Raw genomic sequence first — 8029 nt, forward strand, 5'->3', positions numbered from 1 at the left:
CATTCCTTTAATAAAAATTTTTTTACGCTCTGCAATTTCGCCCTGTAATACCGACAAATAGCTAGAAACAGAAACAACGACAAAAGTGATAAAATTCTCTATGTAATATCCCGGACTTTACTAATGTCTAGTACGACCTATGTGACAATAACAAGCAAGTACAACAAGTCTATTTTCTATTTATTTGAATTTGATATAAACATTGAACTGTCATTCAGGTTATTCTTCCAATAATTGAAATCGAAAAAAGAATAATGTCATGTGCCAGTACTGCCACTACAAGAAAGAGCTCTTTTTCCTATAAAATTTTAGTCAGTATTACAGGGCGAAATTGCAGAGCGAAAATAAAATTTTTATTAAAGGAATGCACCCTTAGGGTGCACTTTGGGGGACTTGACTATATTTTTTTTTTTGTAAAATTTTGTCAATTATAATAATTTTTTTGTCAAATTTTCTCAATATTCGTCAAATTTTACTATACTGGTATAGTAACCAAAATTGTATTTATAGTTTTTATTACTATACTGTATGGTAAATTCAACTATACTTTTGTCGCTGTCCGAATTTACTATACGTATAGTAATAAAAACTATATTTTTTTTTCCGTGTATAGCTGTGTTCGATGGTCGTCTCGGCTCAGTTCCGTCTCACCATGAAGACTAGAGACCTAGGTCTCTAGTCTTCATGCGTCTCACTTACGGCTCACTTATGGCGCTAGCGACGTACGGTTGTTTGAAGAACTACAAAGGCACAAAATCTCAATTGATCTCAATACAGGTGCCTATCTATATCATCACTGTATCAATGCCCCAATAAATATTGTTGATTGACGAAATGACGATTGTTGTTGTTGTTCGTTGTCATTTCAAAATTTATTGTTATTTATTAAAACTTTAATTTTGTAATAACAAAATGAGTTCATAATATTATTTTGATTGTTTTCATCTATTTCCTATGTATGAAAGATAAAAAATTATTGTTCAATAGCACAGATAATAATTCCATCTCCAAAATTTGTATTTTCATTTTTATTTCTTTCATTCACTATTTGCTCTCACCTGAATTATATTTTCTAGATTCATTTTGATTATATATTTATCAACTCATTGTAATAGATTATTATGATGACACTGTTTGCATAAAGTAAATAAACAATATTTATTGGAGCATTGATACAGTGATGATATAGATAAGCACCTGTATTGAGATTTTGTGCCTTTGTAGTTCTTCAAACAACCGTACGTCGCTAGCGCCATAAGTGAGCCGTAAGTGAGACGGAACTGAGCCGAGACGACCATCGAACACAGCTTATGTATAGTAACTATACGATACGTCGGCGATAAATGTGACGTGTTGTTTTGTGTTGTTTGGGATATCGGAATTTTGCCCATTGTTTTTCGTACTGACATAATAGAAAGAGATAATTTCACAAAACCATAGAGGTTGATAGTGGAGTGTAGACAACGGAAGCCGAGTGTAAGCTCCAAAAATCGGAAGCCCGGAAGTTCAAGATTGCGATCATAGAAAATTTTTGATATTTTTTTGTGGTAAAAATGATTTTTTTTTCATGAACTTTTATAGGTACAAATCAAAAAAATATTATTGTTTAATTATTAATAATAATTATAAAAATACATTCCAAAACTGTCATAAGTAACGAAAGTAAGTGGCATATGCAATACAGCTAATTTTAATGTTTACAACTGTTTACAATCTCCAGTAACCTCCAGTAGCTTAAGTTTATTTTATTGCTATATTTTTTCGTCGACTGCGCCGCTTCCGGGCTTCCGGGTGATTTTTGGAACGTACTCCTAATATGGCATTTAACTTTCAAGTCCAGCATCTGTATTCACGGGGCAAAATTATTCTCATTAGGGCTTTTTTTTTCCGCTGTTGGCGCTTGACAAATTTTTTTTTATATAGATTTCACATAGAAAAGCTTCACAAACGCCACCATCGGAAAAAAAACGCCCTAATGAGAACATCCTCTGAATACGGGTGCAGTCCAATTCACAGGGCATTACAATTTAGGGCTTTATTCCTCCACTGGCGGCGCTTGTGGAACTTTTGTATGTATAATCTATATAAAAAAAAAATTTACAAGCGCCATTAGCGGCAAAAAAAAGTCCTAAATTGTAAGAAATTTGCCCTGTGAATTGGACTGCCGTATTCAGAGGATGTTCTCATTAGGGCGTTTTTTTTTCGATGGTGGCGTTTGTGAAGCTTTTCTATGTGAAATCTATATAAAAAAAATTTGCAGACCCGCAACCGTATTCACGGGGCAAAATTTTTCTCATTAGGGCTTTTTTTTTCCGCTGATGGCGCTTGACAAAATTTTTTTTACATAGATTTCACTAAACAGAATCAGGGGTGCTATTTTGTTCAGAAAAGATGGGGTCCCGCTAACGATTCGCCGACAAGAAATGTTAGTCGCGATAGAAAAATATGAAGGCGCTTGTTGTTGCTTTCATGTAAATTCTACCTTATTTTTGCATTTGCATACGACTATGGCAGCTTCACATGAAAGCAACAACAAGCGCCTTCATATTTTTCTATCGCGACAAACATTTCTTGTCGGCAAATCGTTATTGCGGGACCCGCAATAACTCCCGCAATACGGGACCAAGAATAGCACTCCAGAAGCGTACACACTTCAACAAGAGCAAGCCTGAAACGTTTTGGCATTGTCAAGGATGAATGGCGTCAATGGTGCCTGAACAAAGGGTTAAGGATGCCTGAAACTGTGGAACACATTATTTGGGAATGTGAACAATATAATACAGAACGAGAAAAATTCATTTCAACAATTACAAACAAAGGGAAAACTACATTAATCAAGGGCATTGAATTTTATGTCAATGCAAAAGAAAGAAGAATGACAGAAGCCCTAGGGAATTTTTTGAGTGTAACCAGAACGTATTTTTAAAAAAAATAATTCTGGTAATATTGTAAATTTGTAAATAGACGATAGATGGCCATATGGCTGTATTTTTTTTTTTTTTTTGTACATTTGTACATTTTGTTAATAAAAAAAAAAAAAAAATATAGATTTCACATACAAAAGCTTCACAAACGCCACCATCGAAAAAAAAACGCCCTAATGAGAACATCCTCAGCACCCGTATTCAGAGGATGTTCTCATTAGGGCTTTTTTTTCCCGATGGCGGCGCTTGAAAAAATTTTTTTCATATAGATTTCACCAAGAAGACTAGAAATACAGGAGGACTTACTCCCTATCTCACCTGTATATAAAAACCGTTCCGCTATGTGATCGCACACTAATAGAGCATTATACACATGATGTTTGTCAGAGTATGTTTGTATTGTGCGCATTGTAAAAAAAAAAGGATACGATTCGCGCACGTTACCGCGGTACTACTAGCGCCCCTCAATTATGCGGCGATCACATAGCGCAACGGTTTTTTGAGGCAAGTTCGTCCTCCTGTATTTCTAGTCTTCTTGGATTTCACATAGAAAAGCTTCACAAACGCCACCATCGAAAAAAAACACCCTAATGAGAACATCCTCTGAATACGGGTGCAGCGATAACTCCCGCAATACGGGACCAAGAATAGCACCCCAGAACAATGTGACATAGAGTGGGTATAAGCAGAGTGAAGCCTACCGAGGTCCCATTAGTCCGACATTTTATGCTCGCCGTATGGAGTGGGTTTCCGTCACTTCCGAGGTAAAAATCATCTATGGCTTCACTCTGCTTATACACACTCTAATGTGACAACATTATAGAATAAAATTGAGCAATAGTAGATGGTGTGAAAAAACCTTTATTTACATTAGTATTCAATAGGTGCTTTCTTTTGTGTATTTTTTTTTTTCACTTCCATGCACATGCGCCCGCCATGCAAACTTGAGGAGAGTACAGTGGCGTCAAACAAATAATAGGTGCTTTCTTTTGTGTATTTTTTTTTTTTCACTTTCATGCACATGCGTATGTCATGCAAAATTAAGGAGAGAGCAGTGGCGTCGAAACAAATAATTCTTAAAAAATAAGAATTAAAACATGGCTGATCCAGCTCCTTATGTCCTACGTGGTTGCAAACTGACTCTTTGCTGACTGCGCATTCGATTGCACATGCGCGAAAAAGAATACAAAATAAAGCACCTACTATCGCATCGATGGTGCGCATGCCATATGTTGTTGCCTTGTTGGGTTAATAATGATGCTTTAAGCTATGTTTCCACTTGCAAGTATTTTCATAATGTTTCGAAAGAAAAGTCGGAGATATTTGAAAAGAAAAATTTCTTTCGTGTTTTATTATTATAGAATAAATAATAAATTAATTCATAAACGTATGAAAAAAAATATATTATAATTAACGTACAACGCTAGCAAAATTTTTGGGGCGTGGCCTAAGTCCAGCTCCTATGCTTTAACACGGAAAATATTCATGCTTGACAACTCCAAGAAAATCAAAAAAAAATATTTTCAATTAGTTTTTTGAAATCAATCATTATTCATGTATATTTTGATCAGTATAATTATTTTATACCAAAAAAAATCATTTTCACATAATAAAAAGTTTTATAATCGTATTCAGAAAAATAACACTGAATTGTGTTCATTATGTTGTCAGACTGATGGTGATCTAAACATTGATAAACATGGGGTGCATTCCTTTAATAAAAAATTTTTTTTCGTTTACAATTTCGCCCTGTAATACCGGCCAAAATTTTATAGGAAAAAGCTGTTTCTTGTAGTGGCAGTACTGGCACATGACATTGTTTTTTTTGGCTTCCGATTATTAGATGGATAACTGTTCAATGTTTATATCAAACTGAAATAAATAGAAAATTGACTTGTTTTGATTTTTTGTTATTGTCACATAGGTCGTACCACACATTATCGTAAACTGTAAAGCCTGGAATATTGCATAGAGAAATTTATCACTTTTGTCGTTGTTTCTGTTTCTAGTTTTTGGTTGGTATTACAGGGCAAAATTGCAAAACGAAAAAAAAATTTTTAATAAAGGAATGCACCCCCTGCACCCGTATCCACAGGGCATTACAATTTAGGGCTTTTTTCATCTACCGGTGGCGCTTGTGGAGCTTTTATATGTGGAATTTATATAAAAAAAATTTTATAAGCGCCATCAGTGGCCAAAAAAAACCCTAAATTGTATAAAATTTGCCCTGTGAATACGGATGCTGTGAATTGGACTGCTGATGAAATTTTATTTTTTTGTGGATAGTTTTTATAATTACAAAAAATCTAATATTATTCGCCACAATAATATTGGTATAAAAAAAAACTTGATATTTTTTTTATAATTTAGTAGTTTTTGGGAAATATGTACCTACTTTTAATCACATTTGTTTATGTTCGAAATTATTTACTTACATACACTTGCTCCCATAAGAGCCATGTATAACCTCTCTAAAACAGGCCTGCTGTAATAATTAATATAAAAAAAAAACGAATATTATTACCTATAATTCTAAGGGCACATTAAGATGCGTTAATATTTCATTTATCTAATCTCAAAATTTCATAACATTCTCATTCCATCAAGTTTACTAGCGTTCTACAACTTTACAAAAAGATGTGATTTTATAAACAAAAAACAAACCTAGTTTTCTTTACAAAAAGAAGTGTCAAGTATTCGAAATCTTTTAGCACTTTTATTTTTTTTAAACGAAAAGATGTGGTACCAAAAAAGTCAAGAATTGAGTATATGTATAATAATATAAATATAACTCGACCCCACATGCACCCGTATTTACGATGCAAAATTGTTCTCATTAGGGCTTTTTTTTTCCGCTAATGGCGCTTGACAAAATTTTTTTTATATAGATTTCACATAGAAAAGCTCCACAAACGCCACTATCGAAAATAAACGCCTTAATGAGAACATCCTCTGAATACGGGTGCAGGTTTATTTAAAATATACATACCATATACATACTAATACCATATACATATCAAGGTATCTTACCTACCCAACACTGATTTGCGATAAAAAAAATGGCAAAAAAAAACACTGAAATCCGCCATCTTGATATACTGAACCGAACGAAGGTTTACCTTACCAGACAGAAATTCGGCTAATTGATCGGTCTTTTCCGGGCTTTCCGAACTTGAAATAATCAAATACGTGGATTTTGTAGTAGTGTGTGAGCAGAGTCGAAACTCAAAATACTACAGCATAACCCAACAGCAACTGACAGTCTCAATCAACAATTTTTCTCTCGTGGTTTAGTAAAACTCACAAAGAAGAATAATTTTTATATGAAGTAATAGAGTGACTTTTGGAATATCGTCAATAGGGTGTTCGATTTTTTCACCATCTTCATACAAGTTTATACAGCTCTTCAGAAATTTGAACTCAATTGAAAAATATTTAGAGGTGGTTCGTCATTTTTCCATTTGATTAACATGGGTTTAATACACTTCATTCACCATTTTGATCATGGAGGCTTTAATTTTCGACCGTTCAAGTTCGCGTTGGTCTTATTTCATAGAGTATTGAATTTTATAGCATATAATATTCATAGTTTTGTTCATTTACAATTTTGTTTTTCAGAAAAATTGTAAATACTACCTTTTTGGAGCATTATTTCACTATTTTTTTTAATTGTAAATGATCAAAACTATGAATATTATATGCTATAGAATTTAATACTCTATCAAATGAGACCAACGTGAACTTGAACGGTCGAAAATTAAAGCCTCCATGATCAAAATAGTGAATGAAGTGTATTAACCCCATGTTAATCAAATGGAAAAAACAAATGACTCCTGAACCACCTCTAAATATTTTTCAATTGAGTTCAAATTTTTTCTGGGCATGATTTAGAGTTGTATCAACTTGTATGAAGATGGGTGAAGAGAAAAAAAAATATCGAAAAAAAAAAAAAACACCCTAATCGTCAATCATATGTAAGTAAGCATTTAAAATATAGGTATGTTTTGTATTCGCGTACCAATGTTACTCCAATAAGGACATGTCAAAATCATTGGAGTATTATTTAATAATATATATTCATAACAAATTTTATAAATATATTTCTTCTTCTAGATATCTACATCAAGCATGTAATTGATTACATGTAATTAATTATGGCCAAAGCTAAAGAAGTATCTTCCCACAACCTGTACCAACTACTTGCCACGCCCACACATAGAGATATATCTAATTGAACATATGTTGTTCAATTACCTAATAAAGCATGGGGAAGGCTTGTTACATCAGGAAATACTATAATTTATACTAAAGGCCAAAGCGATTTTACTCTTCTTAGCTGTGTTGTTTACCCTGATTTGAAAGTAAAAATAACCCATGGTAGAAAGTTTATTGATTGGATAAAATTTAGACCTTTGAAATCAACAAGTGATGTTCAGAAAATTATAAATATTCTTGATAAAATATCACTATGTTAAGATACAAATAGGAGCTTTATGATTACATATTATTCAATAAGTTTCAATTGTAAATAATACGTCAAATGAAATTTCACAAATTCAATTGTATAATCATTTAATTTTTAAATACACACAAATGTATGACATTTGCTTATACTTTTTTAATATAAAATATTCAGGATGTATCATCAGTATTTATATTTAAAACATTTTTCAAACACATGTACCATAACATATTGAATCAATTGTATAAAAATTATTACACTAACAATTATTAAAATACTTTATGTATCTGAGGATATAGGGATCTGACCTATGGGCGGGGTTTGATCGCTCACGCACACATTTATTGTGTAAAAGCTTATCTGTGAGGCAATATGGCGCATTCCAGACCGTTTTACTATAGTATGCTATCGTCAACAAACTATACCATATAAACTTTTTTCATGTAGTTTCAATGGTCTGGAAATAGTTCACTGTGCGCCACCAGATGCCATGGTGAATAGGTCAGATCCCTATAAAATAAGATTAAATAAACAAATTTTAATATCATAAGTGTAGATACACAATATATTTTTTTTATTTTTCAGTCAATGTTGGTTGATGCAAATTTATAAAAATTTTATTTTAATTAATAATATTAAATTA

This window comes from Aphidius gifuensis, linkage group LG2 (assembly GCF_014905175.1).
Source record: "Aphidius gifuensis isolate YNYX2018 linkage group LG2, ASM1490517v1, whole genome shotgun sequence".
Lineage (NCBI taxonomy): Eukaryota > Metazoa > Arthropoda > Insecta > Hymenoptera > Braconidae > Aphidius > Aphidius gifuensis.